This window comes from Equus quagga, chromosome 20 (assembly GCF_021613505.1).
Source record: "Equus quagga isolate Etosha38 chromosome 20, UCLA_HA_Equagga_1.0, whole genome shotgun sequence".
Classification (NCBI taxonomy): Eukaryota; Metazoa; Chordata; class Mammalia; order Perissodactyla; family Equidae; genus Equus; species Equus quagga.
In genome coordinates, this window is record NC_060286.1 from 1,166,692 (window position 1) to 1,183,873 (window position 17,182).

General features: G+C 41.5%; 1 pseudogene; it reads left to right on the plus strand.

Annotated features, from left to right (window-relative positions):
* Positions 1–300: 300 nt before the first annotated feature.
* LOC124231070 (40S ribosomal protein S3a-like) overlaps positions 301–17,182 on the plus strand; it is a 167,483-nt pseudogene continuing 150,601 nt past the window's right edge.

Sequence of the window (17,182 nt, forward strand, 5' to 3'; positions counted from 1 at the left end):
TCACTGCCCTTTATGCTTCCTCACAATTCCCTCCCGTTAACTAACTGGTGGACTCTGACAGACTTTCTATTTTCCCTCTTTTCTATATTTTCCCCTTTTCTCTCTGTCCTTAAAGGAGAATGTGATAGAGAAACGCCCCATTCCTTCCTCCAGGAGACCTTGAACGGACAGGATGAGCATCCTCCTTGTCTTTGTCCAGGGTGGATGAAAATATAAATAAGGCGACAGCTTCGAATCAAAGCTGGTGGGGCTGGAAGAAACCTGAGAATCCATTGAGACACTGTCCAGTTTTCGTGGCACATGTGGAAGGAATTCATGTTTGTCCAGTGCACTAAGGTAAATGGAAGAGATTGCTTATAGCTGAGGTGCTCAGCCTACACTCCAGCTGTCCTAGATTCTGCTTGGCCACCCTGGGGGGTGAGGGGATCGAAGACCGACAGAGGCTCTGTGATCTTCAAGGCTACCCTAGGTATCAATATTCAGCTGAGACAAGGGGAAAAAGAGGATCCTCTAGAAGGATTATGATCCAGGTTTGATTGGAAAGTGCCTGACTTTGGTCCCCATTCCATTGGCCAGAGCTTGTCATATGGACACATCTGACTTAAAGAAGGCTGGCAACTGGGTTCAGCTGCGTATCCAAGAGGAAAGGAAACAGGTTTGGTGAATAGCTAGCTAGTCTCTGCCGTAGAGAGTACATGACCAATGGTGCTCCAGAGACAATGGCAGAGTTGAAACTAAGATACACATTACTTAACCAATAGCACAGTGCTCTCCTCACCAGGCCACGCTCTGCCATATCTCTCATATGTCCCCTACCTTTTAAAAAAAACACAGCCCATAAAAGGTGGCAAAAAGGGAGCCAAGAAGAAAGTAGTTGGTCCATTTTCTAAGAAAGATTTGTATGATGTGAAAGCACTAGCTATGTTGAATATATGAAATACAAAAAAAATGCTAGCCTCAAGGAACCAAAATTGCATTTAATGGCCTCAAGGGTCATGTTTTTAAAGAGAGGCTTGTCGCTCTGCAGAACAATGAAGCTGCATTTAGAAAATCCAAGCTAATTACTGAGGATATTGAGGGAAAAACTGCCTGACCAACTTCCATGACATGGATCTTACCCATGAAAATATGTGCTCCATGGTCAAAAAACAAGGGCAGACCACTACTGAAGCTAAGGTTGATGTTAAGACTACCAATTGTTTTTTGCTTCATCTCTTCTCTGTTGGTTTTACTAAAAAAAGCAACAATCAGATTTGGAAGATCTCTTACACTCAGCACCTACAGGTGCATCAAATCTGATAGAAGATGATGGAAATCATGGCCAAGGAGGTGCAGACAAACAACTTGAGAGAATTGATTCCAGACAGCATTGGGAAAGACATAGAAAAGGCTTGCCAATCTGTTTATCCTCACTATGATGTGTTCACTAGAAAAGTAAAAATGCTGAAGAAGCCCGAGTTTGAACTGGGAAAACACATGAAGCTTCAAGGTACAGGCAACAGTTCTGGAAAAGCTCCTGGACATGAGACAGGTGATAAAGTTGAATGAGCTAGTGGATATGAGACACCAGTCCAAGACTGCTTAAAATTCAGACGTTTAATGGTGACAAATAAAAAGTCTTATTTGTGGGAAAAAAAGAAAAGCACAGCCCAGGAAATACAATTCTGGTCTACCTTCAGTCAAAGTCTACTCCCAGGGAAGGCCTGGTACAACATGCGGGAATCCTGCCAAGAAGGGTCAGCCTTGCCTCCTGAGACGACAGAGAATTCCCATTGTCCCATGAACTCTTTGTGAGGAAGCCAGCATTCAAATCCTAAGCTTTGTTTTTTCTTACTTATTTTGGTCCTTCCCTACTTGGTTACTTCCTCAGGACCGGGGACAAGATGAAGGTTACTGCACGGTTCACTGCCAATGCCTGTCTCCCCGTCTTACCCCAACCTTTGATTCAGATGTTTTCACTTCCTCCCCTTTTTACGTTTGGCCCTTTGGTCTCTGTCCCCTGAGCCGACTTTCATCACCCAACTAGAAATAACAACCTCTTCTCTCTATCAGCTTTTCTGAGAACCGTGGGGAGTAAACTCCACACCTCCCACACCCCCCACACCCCCGTGGGACCGGAGCTGATTCAAAGGAGTGTGGCCACTGCACCGCCTCACGGCTGGGCTTCCGTTCTGTTTGAACAGCTTCCATTGCTCACTGCTGATCAGTAACTCAATGATTCATTAAACACACAAACAATGAGTGAATCTGTTCCATTAGCGAGGCCACCTGTTGATTTCAGACATTCTCAGCTGAACTTGGCCGAACGTGAGCAGCAGAATGCCTACTTCAGCCGAGTGCCCGGCCGTATCTGATGGCATGTTACAACAAGAAAAGTGGAGTGCTGGCTTTGCTGGTGCTTTTGTGCTCTTCCTTTCATCTGGTGGCAGGGCTGTGAGAATATGCTGTGGTGTACAATGCACTTCTCTACAATCAACTGGAAAACTCCAAGAGCTTGGTCATCATCGCCTCCTTAGGCTTGTGCAATTAGACAGAGAGGAAAGTGTGCACATCCCATACGCTTTTGCCTGAAGGTGCCAAATTAACCAGGCACTAAGGGAAAATAAAAACAAAAACAAACAAAACAAAGAATACGCTCTGTAAAAGCAAGCCTGTTGATCGCAGTGACACCTTCTTTCCCCTGGAAATGATACAATCTCTCTGCTCTTTGCCTGTCCTTCCTGCAGCTGCTCGGGCCTTTGGGAACTGGTCTCCTAGTGTTCACCAGTTTCTTATAAATCAGGACTACTAAAATCTTGTAAAGCTGACTGAGTTAACCTTATGAAGCAGGCATTGCAGTTGACAAAAGTTGATATTTTATTATTTAAAAAGATAGCGTTTTCTTTCTCTTTTAGGGTTAACTCAGCTTTTGAATGCCACAGCCATTAGGGTTTGTCCTACATCCTTCGGAATTGTGAGGTTTAAATTAGTCTACAGTAATGCTTTGATTAAAATATTTAATTACATAGCTCAGTTTTTATGTTTATGATAGATTTATTCTAAAATATCAGTAAAAACTTTGTTGTTTATTGGTTCTCGCAAGAAAGTGGAAGAAAAAGTAGAGAGAAATGACTCCCCAGAGGAAATCCCAGTTCCTTTAGTATCATATAAAATTTAGAAAGAATCATCAGTTTTAAACTGCGTGACAGATTTCAGAGATTACTGTTGCTAGTGGCTGTTTACTTTCATTTTTGTAGCTCTGGAGATGATAGAGTGCCAGGTAAGGAGTTCAGTTTGTGCTTCTTTCATGAATATTCTTTTGCTTTTGGAGGAAGTGCCTTGAGCTACACAGGTTCATAATGAACAAGGTAAACAGACCGAGGCAGGCAGATCCCGCAACTCAGGTTCCCAGGGCAGGTGTGCGCGGCTCCCCTCATCCGATACATAAAAGGACCACAAGCATTTTCAAAGGGAAACGTGCAAGCCTGGCCTTTTGACAACTGCTACTACGATTTGGTTGCCAAATGAAGGTGGTCATGCAGAGGCCCGGTTGTGCAACCAAATCCATTCTCAGATTCTTCTGTGTCAAAAAGAAAAACACAAGAAATGACTTCGAAAAGAGTAAATGGGAGACAGACACATACAAATTAAAAATTAGATGTAAGACTCATAGCTGTCCTCTCATGTGATTAGACTAGCGTTGTCCAGTAGGACTTTCTCTGGTGATGCAAACATTCTGTTCCTGCACCATCCTATATGACAGCCACGTGTGGCTACTGAGCACTTGAAATGTGGCTAACGTGACTAGGGAACTAAGTTTCAATTTTAGTTAATTTGATGTAAAATAGGCATATGTATTTAGTGGTTACTGTTTTGGACAGAAAAGGATTATTCCGTAACTTGATGAGGTCCATAGACCAGGTTGGTCTTCATGGCAATATCCCCAGTACCTGGGTTGGTTTTCTACCTTCATTGTAAGCTCTCAATAAATATTTCTTGTATGAGAAAATAAATCTGATCATGGTCCACCCTCCCTTACTCTTAGGTGCTCCTCCTGGCCTGAGAGCTCTAACTCTTGGCAAGCACTCAACTCCATCTACCTTCTGCTCAAGCGCATCCGTTTCTTTGCTCCATCCTTCCACTTGCCCTCCTCCTCTTGTCTCTGTGTTTTTGTGTGTGCAGTCCCCTCTGCCTGGAGTGTGCTTCTTCCCACTTGTCTGCCTTGGCAGACCTCTCTTATCTTTCATGCCTGGAAATATGACTTCTTTGGAAAGTATTTGCCAATTGCCCCAAACAGAGTTAATCATCCTCTTCTCTCAGTTCTCGTAGTGGGGTAGTGTAAATGTCAAAGCATGCGTGTCTTAGGGCAGACTCTCAGATCTGTGTGCAATTATTTGTAAGGAAATTCCCAAGGGAAACTAGGAGAGTAGTGGTGGAGGGCAGAGGGCAGGGAGAGGAGGAAGCCAAGTCAGTGTGCAATCACCAAGTTGCACAGAGGGTTATTTTTGCCGTATCTGCAGGAAACTTACTAACTGTATAAATCAAGCCTCAGAGTGTCCTGACTAGTGTTTTTACATGCACATCCATCAGTTACTGATTAAGGACAGCCCGGGGGATGTGCACTCCCAGGCACTTTGCTCTCTCCAGTTGTGTGGGCAAAGGAGACTCAAAGGCTATTTCCCCAAGAAAGATGGCAGGTTGTGTCCGTGGCACATGGAGCCCATAGGTGTGGGAGTGGGAGTAAGGAGTGAGGTGGGATGGGGCAGGCAGCACAAAAGAGGTGAAAAAGGACCATAAGGGATCTGGGCAGAACACCGACATTAGACATTATCCACTACAAGGGGTGTTAGAATTGAGTCTTTCTGGGTCGCAAAGCCAGATCTATCTTTTCCTAGAGAAGTGACTTAATACTTTTCAGTCTCAGTTTCATCCTTTGAGAAATTTAGAAAATACTTGCATAACTCTCAGGCTTAAGGCAAATTTTAAATAGGATAATGTATGTAAAGTAGTATAGGGTAACTAGTAAAAAGTCAAAAAATTGCAGCTATTATTATAACAGCATTGTATTGTGATATCTGATAACAAATGTGATATCTGGAAATAATGTCATATTGCGTATCTGACTCTTCTGCTGCTTTGAGATTCTCTAGGGCAGTAATCTACCTCATTGGTCTTTAAATCACTGGCACTTAAAGCAATACCCGAGCCCAAACAGATGCCAGGTCAATATTTCTTGAGTAAAAAAGTGATACTCAACTTTGAACCCAATCTCTTTTATCATCTCTGATGACGTTACATTGAAATGCCCTACTCATGTGTCTCTTTTGCCCACTAGACCATAAGGCTTGGGTTTCTTATTCTTTTTTTATTCCCTTAAACATAGCACTACCTGGTACATGAAGGTTGCAGAATAATTGTTTGTTGAACTGACATCTATTGGCTAAGGGTCCAGAATGTTCCAAAGGTAAGACTACTATAATCCAAAGGTTGTTTTTTCCACTTCAGAGTTCGTCTGCGGACTGTGATCTCAGATCACTTATGGTTCACTAGAGGAAAACAGAGACCCCTCTAGGTTTTTCAAGCAGGATGTGATTTAATAGAGGGAATTAGGTGCTATAGTAGGCAGAATTTCTAAAATGGTCTCCCAAAGATGTTCCATCTAGCTGTGAATATGCTGATATATCATTCCTGTGATTATGATATGTTACATGGCACAGTTTATCTTAAGAAAGAGAGATTACCTGGGTGGGCCTGGTCTAACCACATGAGCCCTTGAAATCAAGCAGCTTTCTCTGGCTGAGGGCGTAAAAGGGAGTCAGAGTCCAAGTGTGAGGAGATGTGATGTGGGGGATCCTGCCGCTGGCTGTGATGTTGTGAGAAGGACTTATTGTGGCATTGCTGGTTTGGAGATGAAGGAAGCCACATGGGGAAGAATGCGGGTGGTTTTCAGGAGCTGAGAGAGGCCTCTGGTGGCAGCCAGGAAGGAACCGGAGACTCAATCCTAAAACCACTAAGACACGAATTCTGCCAGTATCCTGAATGAGCTCGCAAGTAAATCATCCCAGACTCCTCAGATGAGATCCCCGCCTGATCGATACCTTGATTTCAGCCTTGTGAGACTCTGAGCATAGAACATAGTTGTGCCCACTGGGAATTCTGACCTAGAGAACCATGTGATAATCAACACGTGTTGTCTTAAGCTGCAAAGTAATTGCACGCACAGCAATAGAAAACTAATATATATGCTTACTAGATTTTGGAAAAGACTAGAGTCAAGAAAGTAAGGTGGGCTACTCCTAGCCTTCAGGTTGTGCCAACACAGACTGCCACCTGAGATCAGGTAGCTGCAGGAAATTACAACTGACCCACAACCCTGAAGCTGGTGCCTGGCAGTGAAGGAGGCCAGCTAGCTGCCACGTTGGTCACATCTGCCGAAGCTCACACAGTCACCACTAGCTCCACTAGTGACAGAGGAAGAGGAGCCTCGTGCTCTCATCTGCTTTGCAGATATCCCGCAAATGAATTTTATTATTAAACATGTCATACCCAGACTGTTAGTGGGAAGGAAGTCTGGGATATGTAGTTCTTAGGCATCTAGCACCTGAGATAAAGGGGAACCTATAGAAGGTGGTAGGGATAATACTGATTGACAAAGAATTGTACCCAATATGGCTCTTCAAACTTTTAAGATCCTTTTAAGTCAGCCTTCTGGTAGGAATTGTTATTTTCCTTTTACAGATCAGAAAACTGAGGTTCAATTGGGTTAAATATCTTCGCTAAAATCTCATAAACAGGAAGTAGGAAAACCAAGATTAGAACCCAGATGTTTCTCCCCAAGCCTACATTTTTCTGCCTCTGCTGCTAATGCTGGCCTTGAGATGGAATTTATGTGCTCGCTGACAGCTGGACCACATAGGCTCAACGAGGAGGCAATGGAAGGGGCAGTAATTTCATTTTATTAAAAAAACTTCTCCCTAGGTTCCTTGTAGGGCTGCTTGGAGCCTCTCTAGCTTCATCCTCTCCTCCTTTCTCTCATCTGAGCTTCCTCCTTGGCCTGCAGTCTCTGATTGGACACAGACCTTGCAATGTGAGCTCTAAAGTGTCTCCCTTCACAGGCAGTCCCTGTGATCCTTTTAACTTGGGAGTGTACAGAATTGGGCCTTCTCCTCTGTGTTCAGGGTCTGCTTCTCCCCCACTGGGGGCTGGCGCTGGGCTGAGGAGCAGCATCAGGGGGAACAGCCCCTCTGAAGCGGGGTTGTGGAGCATTTCCCCCAGACGGTTCTATCTTCACTGCATACCTATCCACTTACAAACAAATTGGCCCACAGGTTCAAGCATGAGAGCAATTTGGCCTTCTCTCTTCTCTTGCTGACAGTTTTAAACCTGCTTCCTTTAAAAACCCAACTCTAGGAGGAGATCTTAGCAACCCAGCTGAAGAGAGGTGAGATACAATTATCCCAAATATTGGGGTGTAGTGAGGCTCAGAGGAGGAGCTCTGCATGTTCTTTCAGGAAAAAATGTAAGAGAAAGAGACAAGTTCTTGGGGTTTTCCCATGACTGCAGGTTGAGGCTGGGAGGCTGGTCTTTCCAAGTCTGAGGCGATCAGCTCCCCAGGTTCCCTTCTGCTCCCTGGCTGGCTGCCCTTTTCTCTCCTGGACTTCTCGATAGTGAGGAATTCATTCCCAGGCTTCTGCAGGGGGAGAAGGAATGTTTCAATGGTCTTTACTATGCCTTAAAAGACATAACTGGTTTTTTGGGGAAACATATGCTCGTGGTTTGATACAGCTGACCTCAAATGAAAGCAGGGCCCCTGTGTCAGAGAAAAGTGGATGTCCCACCAATTCAGAAGGTCTAGGATCAGCCAGGCTTTCTTCACTCAGCGATCCCACGGGAAAACTGTCAGGAGGGAGACAGATGAAAGACTGTTCTTCTGCCTTTTTAAAAATCTTTTAAAGCATACTTTAAATTGAAACCCAACTTAACTCAAAAGAAAGGCAGATATAAAGTAACGTTGTACATGTAGTTGGTTTTTCTGATCAAAAATTCCTCAGTCCAAGTTTTCCTGAAGTGGAATTATCCTGGGTCCAGTATTGACATTGGTTGAATAAAGGATGATCAATTTGCTTTCTCCTGTTCCTTTGTCTTTTTGAGAAGGATCAGTTGTCATTTTCTATCATCACAGCAGTCACACTTCTCATGTAAGAACACGCATAGAGTTTCTGGTGGAAATCTAGTTCACCTGAGCTGAAAGGCCCCGCAGGCAGGGAGCCTGTGACAACTCCCTCCTCATGGGGCCCATCAGGAGAGCCTCTTCTACACCACTTGTCTCCTCACAAAGATGTCTCAGATGATTTCCAGGGTGATTCAGAAGAGCTTACAGAGATGCCTAGAAAGACATGAGTCAAAGGATGGATCTAGAGATGAGCATGTACTCTGCTAGGCACTGGGTGATACACTGGTGAATGAGGTAGGTACATTCCGTTCCCAGGGAGTCTAGAGTCCAGTGAGAGAAACAAATATGTACAGGTGATTACAAGTGAGAGTTCTCCAATGGGGAGAAGGATGTCAGGAAACCACAAAGAAGGGGTAGATAACCTTGACTTAGCAGGAAGACCTCCTGGAAGAAAGGGTGATCATGCCTGAGAATGTTAACAACATTGCCGTAGTCTTTGTGATGAGATCTCAGAAACTGACTTGAGTAGAGAATAGAGGTGTGTGTCGCTGAAGGAAAACTTGTCAAGGCAGCATCTCCATTAGGTCCTCTTGGATGGACCGCAACGTTTCCGTGGCCATGCCGGTGGATTCTGCAGCTGCACTTTGATAGCCTTCAACTTTCCATCACTAAGTCGGTCGAGGTGCCAGAGCTCCTCCTCCTTTATTTCCTGCCTCTTTTAAACAACAGCTGTGTAACTCAGTGCCTCTTGAAGAGAAATGTGGAAGAGTAGATGGGAATCCCAAGAGGAATGTGTGATGAGGGGAGTGGGAGACGAGTTCGCTTTTCCCTCAGCTCAGTTATGGCACCTGCCTCGCCACATCTGAGCTTTCAGCCCTCAGGTCATGTTGAAAAAGGAGAAGCTGGGACCATCCTGTCAAACTGTCAAACCTGGGGGTGAATGAAATATCCACAAGGGATCTCCAAGAAGCCAGAAAACTCCTATTTACTTTCAACTGAGAGAAATGAACCTATGTCTCCAGATCTGAAAGTCTAGGATATTAATTCATTGTGACTTCTGGTCCTTCTCTTTGATGTTTTGAAAATAGGTTAGAAACAGTATTGTGAATCCGTGGTCCAAAGTGCTACTCTCAGATTCTGGGAAATAATGCAATTCTGAATTGATCTTGTGTATCCACCTAGTCTCTGGTCATTTATGTAACATGATATTTTGGATGCTGTAAGCCAATTTCCAGCACAAGATTTCCATTTTGTTTTAATCATTCATGAAAAACAAATGTGCCAATGTCTCTTTTGCCATTTTCAAAGACTAGGGTGGCATGAGTGGCTGGTAGCTGGCTTCTCTGCTTTGCTGCAGCCACTTGAGAATGTGAGATTCGCTAAGAATCCTAGCATTTTGGCACTAGAAAGAAAATTCAGCAGTGTTTAACAAGAGCCGTAAAGATGCTCAGACCCTTCATTCTAGTCGATCCACTCCAATGAATTCCAAAGAAATGTCACTCAGCAGACCCCTAAATATACATTGTCAAAGATTTCACTGTAGGGTTTTTTTGTAAAAGTAAAAAAATGAGAAACCACCAAGATGTCCAACATGATGGACCTTGGTTTGAAAGTTGGGATACATTAACTTGAGCAAATATTATGCAGTCCTAAAATAGTTATAAAAGCTATATGCATTCGCAAATGTTTACTGAATGCCTACCATGTGCCAGTGCTCTGATATAATGAAGAAATATGCAGATTTCAAATCTGTGTACCTATGATGTTAGCTGTGTGAAAGATGCATGCCTAGCGAAGTAAATAACACAAAAGTTATTAGTTGGTGAGATAATGGGTAATTTATAAGTGCTTTAGAAAAAAATTTGTTACATTGTCTTGTGTCAATTAGTACATGTAAAAATTATGGTAGGAATACAGAAGGTGCTGCTAGCTTTGGGAAAGACTTCTGAAAATGTAAGAGTGGCCATCATTCATTCTTGGCTCATATATTTACTGAGTAACTATTACGTGCTAAAAAATACAGTAGAGGCTAAGACAGAGACACAATCCTCACAATTTTTAGTCAGATCTGTGTTTTACTTTAATTGGTCTTTTATTTAACGAATATTTGAATTTAAAAAGTTACCTTTACAATAATCTGTGCTAATTTTCCTCTTTCCTATCTCCTTCCTTCCAAGACACTTGTTATAGAGGTAGAAATTAAATTCAGAGACAGTAATTTACCTTAGGTCACACAGCCTCTTGGTAACAAACCTGATATTAGAAGCTGATTCTTGGTTGACCTGCTACCTCACCCCCACATTTCTCTCAGGATCCTCACATCTTTCTTAGAAATAAGTTGTTGTAACTACAATGGAAAATCAGACAAATCTTTAAACCGCGATGTAATGATATTGGGCACAAGAGAACGATCGAGGCCTGTGCTTCTCAAGCTCTTTTGTACATGAGAATCAGCCAGATTTTGATTCTGTAGTCACCAGTGGGACTTGAGAGCCTGCATTTCTCACAAGCTGCCAGTTGATGCTAATGGTACCTGTTCCTAGGTAGCAAGAGTCTAAAGGATCGAAGTCGTCCAAATGCGGAAGAAATGTAAGTTTACTTTGTAGCCAGTGTTCCTTCTGATTTTATCACTGGAGAAGTAAAGATGTCAATTCTTTACAAAGTCTAAGTTTTCTGTCACTCATTACTGCTGCAGCGTCCCCCCTTTTCCTCTCGGCAGTCATGCTAGATCTCAAGCTCTCTCAAACAATAGGGCCACGAGAGGCAGGAAGAATATTCTAGAACCACCACTAAGAGATGATCGAATGGGAGTTTATACCTGGGTCATCTGCCTCCCAAGCCCTTGCACTTAGCTGCTATGATGTGCAGCCTCCCCCCATGCCCCGCCGCCAAGTGGCCAAGGGCCAGGTCTCTGGAGTCGAGAGAGAACCAAGGCTGAAGCCTAATGAAACACTTATTACCAGGGGCAAGTTACCGCATTGGTTTGCCTTCCTATCTCTTCACAGATAGATGTAGACAATAACAGCATCGATTTCATGGAATGCTTGTGTAGAGTAAATGAGATAATGTTCACAAGTGATTTACCTCAGTGCCTTCCTATCTCTTCACAGATAGATGTGGACAATAACAGCACCGACTTCATTGAATGCTTGTGTAGATTAAATAAGATAATGTTCACAAATGACTTACCTCAGTGTCTTCCTATCTCTTCACAGATAGATGTAGACAATAACAGCACCGACTTCATTGAATGCTTGTGTAGATTAAATGAGATAATGTTCACAAATGATTTACCTCAGTGTCTGACTTGGAGTGAGCGCTCAATAAAAGGAGACATTATTACTGTGGTTAGTTGAGTTGAATCTCATTCTGAAATCCTCTCCTAGGGGAGTTCACACAAAGCTAGTGCTCGAGGCAGACAAGATCTTAAATAATTACATTTATTTAAAATGTAATATTAAATGAACATACTCTAAATTTAACAAATATAAATTTATGAAGAAAATGTTAATAAATAATAATGAAAAATATATAAATAAAGCATATACATAGACACATATAGGAATATATGTATGTTTATATGAATGTATGGATATATTTAAATAATATTTAATATATTTAATTAAAAATTTACATAAAACTATTTAAATATGTGGACAAAATGTAATTTAGAGAAATAATATATAAGTATATAAAGTTTAAATAAAAATAAAGGATATAATGAAAATGTAATATAATTTATATAATTAAAATTTAAATAATACAGTGAGATAATTTGAATATATTATATATTATAATATATGCTCTCTCTCTATATGCATGCGACAATTGCTAATGCACAAGTGTTTCTGAGCACTAGGAGAACACACAAGATGGTGTAACTAACTTTCTGGGATGATGAGGGTGAGAATTTTTTTTTATTTTGAATTGTATACTTTGTTTATTTTTGGTGAAGCAGATTGGCCCTGAGCTAACATCTGTTGCCAATCTTCCTCTTTGTGCTTGAGGAAGATTGGCCCTGAGCCGACATCTGCTCCAGCTTTCCTCTATCTTGTACATGCGACACTGCCACAGCATGGCTTGATGAGCGGTGTGTATGTCCACGCCCAGGATCTGAACTCATGAACCCCAGGCCGCTGAAGCAGAGCCTGCAAATTTAACCACTACACTACTGGGCAGGCCCCGAGAGCGAACTTTTGAGCTGACTCTCGAGGATTAGTTTGAAGTTGGGAAAAAGTATTTTGGGCTGAGGAGGGCAGTAGGCAATAAGGCTGTAACGAAGATGGGTGCTAGTTTGTAAAGAGCCCCTGAAAAATCAATCATGGCCTGTATCTGCAGACTGTGGGGGCCGTGAGAAGTTGGTTTTGTGCAGACCAGGCATGTGGTTAGACGTGTGTTTTAGCAAGTAAGTCTGTAGGGTAGATAACTTGGTTAGAAATCCTTTGGTCCGCTCTCCGCTCCCTTCAGGAGTCTGAACTGTTTTCCAAGCCTCATGAAACCCGGCCATGGTCTTTCCTGGCCGCCCTAGCCATCCAGACGCTCAGGGAAGCAGTCACTGCATGCATTCTCTAATCAGCATGCCTAGGGACTAACAGTTCACATTCAATGGTGAAGTTTAAGGCATTTTCCCTGAAGAGGAAAGAAGAATTCTTGATGCAAAAGATGTACTAAAGGGAAAAAAATCAAAGATTGAAAAAAAAGAGGTGAACACAGAAAAATGCCTTACTCATGTTCCTGTTGTTAACTACTAATTTCTTACCCTTAGAGAGTCTTCCCCTTAAACTGACCTTAAAAAGAATGAACTCAGAATGTCACAGGAGTCTTTATGATTGAGTGACAGGTAGAGACAGAAGGTAGAATGCTATAATGATGGAAGCAAATTTAATCCTCTTCCTTCATCAGTGGCTAACTCGTACAGCTGGAGAAGGAAAGGAAACAGTTCCTTAAAAGGAAACATTCTCAAACTAGAATCGGATGAATCCCTCACATCATTTCCAAAGAGAATCACTTTACAGGCTGTCTGTGGACAATCAGCTGCACAAATCTGCATATCTTTATTGGCCTTTGTCACAGGAAGAGCATCTTAAAGTCTTGTTCTGTAACATATCATGCAAAAATAGATGATAATAATACTTGTCAGTTCCTTTCATCTAAGGATCATAATCTTCCAAACATTGGTTAATAAAGATTCACAGCACCCTGTGAGGTAGGTCAACATTATTGTTCTATTTTATGATGACGAAGATGAGTAATAAGGAGAGTAAGCAATTTGCCTGCAACAAGGTGAGTTCATAGATACGGAAGTTAAATTTGAGACACCCTCTGAGACAAATGCAATCATTGCTAAGCCAGGATCAAAGCCTTTATTCAGCCTTTTAAAATGATTGTACAAAGTAGAATCATGGCTTTTTCTCTCCCAAGTTGCTGAAGAGTCCAAAGATCATCCAAAATGGAAAACGATAATACACTTTCAAAAAGGGAGAGCCTCGTATTCATATGTATGGATTTGCTTCTTCATCCGTTAGAACTTCAGGACTGTAGGGTTTTGTTCCTTAACCAAGTGCTAACTGAATCACAGTCTTTTCAAAGAAAGCATGGAGTTTGTTATTATTTAGAACACTTTCTGTCTTCTGAATCTGTCCTGTATTTAGATCTGCATCTTGTAGGATGCTCCTAATGCAGAGCTTTGCTACCTTAGATGAGAATAATTTCATGCCACCTACTAGGATGTAGAGTTCTGGTGTATTTTCTCTAGTAATATCAGCTATAATTTACTGAGCACTTATTATGTGACACACACTTTGCTAAAGGCTCAACATAATTCACATTTATTCCCTAGCCGCTGTGTATGAAGAAGATACGATGCCCATTTGATGGATGAGAAATCTGAAGCTTCAATAGGTTTGGAAACTCGCTTGGTCAGGAGGATAACACAGCCGGCAGGTGGTGAAGCCTGGAATCTCCCAACATTGTCTGACTCCAAGAACCCAACTATTCTGAATATTAGATCATAAGCAAAACCACCGCTTATTAGAATTCCTTCCTAAGGAATAACAGAAGTTTACTACATGTCTTTTTCTGTGCTTCAGCTTCCATTAAAATGAGGTTAAATATTTCGTATACTTTTTTTACCTGACCAAAATGGCAGTGGAAATCTTTGAAGTGGCTCCTGCTAGGGGCCCAGATATAGAATTTGTAGGAGAGTTGGAAATGACTCCAGCACAGTGTTATCTTCAGAATGTTTCCCGACCCCTGGACCTCTCATTTTTCTTCACAGAACAGGGTAAGCATGTTCCACTGTTTGCTAGTCCTTTCTGTCTTTCCTACCACACCCAGCGTCTCCCCCAGGATACACACTTGTTGGTAGTTGCCAAAAATTCATTTTGTTTCAAAGCCTTTTTCTGTCCGATATTCCATTTTAGTTCCCTTTCCCTTTCTGGCTCCTCTATAAACGTTGGCAATGTCGGAAGCTCCGTTCTCTCCTGGTTTTGGCAATGATCCACTTTCTTACTACTCACCTTCTTGGGTCTGTGGAGCACTTTTCTAAAGGTGGTTTGTTTTGCTGAAGGACTGGTCAAAGATGTGTTTCAGAAGTGACGTTTTAACTTGTCGGGACAAGGCAATCTGGACATGGAGAGAATTTCTATAAATCCCACATGTTTTTCTGTATTTCAATGTTGTCATCTTAAATGCAGCATCTGCAGCATGAAACTGCCAAAGACGGTCATATTTTTACTTTTACTAATAATTCTAGGTGACCCGCTTTTGCCCAGATCCAATGACTTGGATTATTTACTGACTTTTCTATTAAGTTGAGCCAGTCTTTCTGAACACTAAAGATTTGGTGTAGTATAAAATATCTCTTTGGCACTGCCACTTAAAAATGTATACACATGCTACTTCCAGAAAACAGTCTGCTTGAAGAACAAGATGAAAATTTAATGGCAGCTTTAATTTGAACTTAAGACACTTACAATATTACTCTAGCAAAAAAGAATTCCCCAACAGCTGTGTGTCTGAGAGACCAAGGGAATGATTAAATCTGTCACATGGGCAACATCTCACTCTTGGAATGGTAGGTGTGCACTGCACTTGGCAGTGAATCTCTTCCCAGATGAGTCAACTTCGGAGACAGTGGTGGGTGGCGCAGGCGGCAGGAGGAGGTGGGGAGCCTCAAAGACAGTTGAGGGTGGTTTTTGAACAAAATTATTTAAATTTACTGAACACAGATATTTTGAGGTATGTTGATAATGATCTAACATTTATTTTCAGCTTTTGTGACATTAGTATGCAAAGACAGATTAAATAAATAATGCAAATGAATTTCATTTATATTTTAAACAGAGGAGCACTTCAAATGCAAATAGGAGACATCCTGTCTACAGGACATTTTGCCAATTGCTCGATGCATGTGGTTGCAAAGAGGACTGAGTATTGTCCAAGAGGCACAGATGGGATTATTTAGGCACAAACAACTTTTATTTTGTAACTTCTGTGCAAACCCTTGGACATACTTGCCTTTATAAAAATTATATTCTTGATGTACATATGAAAAGCCTTAAATACACATCAAGAAATTATATAGACAGCAGTTTCTTGGCTAATATCTAGGGTTATTAAACTTTAATATATTACCGATTCATATTCTTTACAGATTTGTTATAATTTAGGAGCTAAATGTTGACAGTTCCTATTTACAGAACTTTTATTTAAGATTTCTATTAAAATAACATTTCCCACCTGATTTGAAGCAGCAGTTTCTCAGATTGCTTCTTTTTTTATGCCTACGGATTGTGAATGCCCTAGATGATAGAGTCAGTTGAAAGTACTTTTAATACTAGGAAACTCTTATGCTTGAGATGTTTTTAAAACGTTTTCCCTCGGCCGGCAAGTGCCCGCTGAAGCATTTGTTGGCCTCCTGGCTGCACACTGGGAAGCCGAGCTGTGTCCAGGCCCCCTCGAGTCTGGCGGAGGATTTCATGACATGCATATGTGTGTGCTAGTCTCACTCCTGGTTTGAATCATTTTCCTACTCCTGTTTTCTTTTTAAATGTTCTTTAAAAATTTGTTAATATTAAATTTTTAAGAATTTTCTTTGAAATTTTACTTAATCTTACCATAATGTGGAAGCCACTTTAAAATTCTTTCTCAAACTGAGTAGTGAAGCAATGAATGAAGCAAAAAATGCTGATGTTTTGACATGTATAGCTAACCTGTGATACAAACGCCAAAGCCTTAACTCTGCCTTTTTGCATGGATGACACAGGGGTGCCTAGATATCCAAGGGTAAAGTGGACTTAAAAATATACTATAAATGATTAACTCATCTGGGTCATAATGAGGATAATTGTTTTCGTGTCTCTTTACCCCCCAGGGATGTGAATAATTGCATCAGTGCTTTGCCAAGTAACATTTAGATATTGTTATTGGTTGAAACAAAATGCAAATCTTTGTCTGGCCTCATCCAATGTGTCCAAATGCAAAGAGAGATACAGAGAAGGTAAGAGCCAGATTCACAGTTACTGAGGGATCCCAAATAATGCCCTAAATGACTGTTTTGGAGCTCAGTTACATGCAGGTGCTAGGAGGATTTATGCTGTGAATGCCTGAAATACTTTCTCCACGGAGGGGAGATTATTAAGTACTAGTGAGTCTGAGTGTTTGGTGCCAATACTAACCATTAACTTTTGGCTCCGAGCCATGACTGTCTCCTCTGCAGTGGATTCTGCCACCAAGGGAAAGGTCATTAAGGGCTGTTCTTTATTCTCGTTAGTATGTTCCAACGTAATTAACAGAAGTTGTTCACCAGATGGTTTCCTTCCTGTCAGCAAGTACCTCCAGCTTAATGGGCTATGCAGGATTCTTTACTTTAAGTGGGTGAGGCGGGAAGCAAATTTAAAATATATCATCTTTGATCCTCCCACTTCAAATTAGTTCTAAAGGTTTTAGATAATAATGTAAGGGGGTAGGGAAATGAAATCATTCTGAAAATCAAAGAATCACGGAAGGTCAACAGGAATTTTATCCATA